Raw genomic sequence first — 1,228 nt, forward strand, 5'->3', positions numbered from 1 at the left:
ACCCTGGCTCCAATACTGTGGAACGGTTTACCCTCCTCACTACGCACCATCGACACGGTGGCCTCTTTTAAAAAACAGCTTAAAACTCATCTGTTTAGACAGGCATTTGGGTAATATGTTGTCTTATTTTATATTTATATTGTACTATTGCTTGTTTGATATGCTTTTATATTTTCTCTAATATTGTTCGTTTGACATGTCTTTATGTGAAGCACTTTGTAACAGCGTTTTTGTCTTAAAAAGTGCTATATAAATAAATTTTACTTACTTACTACTTACCCTGCACGGTGTAGCTCCAACTTAAATCAGTGATCTTCTTCCTTATCGCCCCAGCAGGTCCCTGAGGTCTTGTGACCAGGGCTTGCTGGTTGTCCAGCACACCAAAACAAAAGGTGACAGAGGGTCAGCGGCTCCCAGACTCTGGAACTCACTCCCTTTGAGTTTGAGATCTGTGGACTCAGTCATGTCTTTTAAAAAGCAGTTAAAAACGTATCTAGTAAAGCGCTATACAAATGCAGGCCATTTACCATTTACAGGCCATCTGTTTAAACTTGCTTTTGGTTGATTTTGTTTTTTTGAGGTTGTATGTCCGTTTCTGCTTCTGTGAAGCACTTTGTGATTTTTATCTTGAAAGGTGCTATATAAATAAAATTTTACTTACTTACTTGCCATCGCACTCCGCAGCTGCGGGGAGATACTGGGATGTGGAGGAAAGCTATATATAGTTATTGTAGCTGACAGAGTGACATTACCTGCAGGGTCACAGCTGCTCACACCTGAGAAGGACAGATGTTCATGAGGATCTCCATCAACATCTGATTTAACATATTTTTTCCTTTTTTAAATTCTTGACTCGATTGGGAATATTTTGTTTTATTTTGCTGTAGTCGATAAAAGATCAACTCAAACACCTGTTATATTATTGATACATTATGATAATTAAGAATTCTGTTTATGTCCTAAATGTATCCAGATATATAAGAAAACCAAATCTGAGCCAACAGTTTAGAGCTATTTCCCACAGTGAGACACACACACACACACACACACACACACACACAGAGCGTGTGAAAGCATTCCTGGGAACGGAGCGTCTGTACGCAACCTTTATTCAGTTGCTAATTTTACACAACAATGCAACAATACTCACACACCCATTAGTGATGCAGAGAGGTTCACACTCTCAGAGCTGTTTCTGCTCAGCAGCTGCTCAGACTTCTGGTGTCGT

The sequence above is a fragment of the Pundamilia nyererei genome, unplaced genomic scaffold (genome assembly GCF_000239375.1).
Source record: "Pundamilia nyererei isolate P.nyererei 1_Seehausen unplaced genomic scaffold, PunNye1.0 scaffold00133, whole genome shotgun sequence".
NCBI lineage: Eukaryota > Metazoa > Chordata > Actinopteri > Cichliformes > Cichlidae > Pundamilia > Pundamilia nyererei.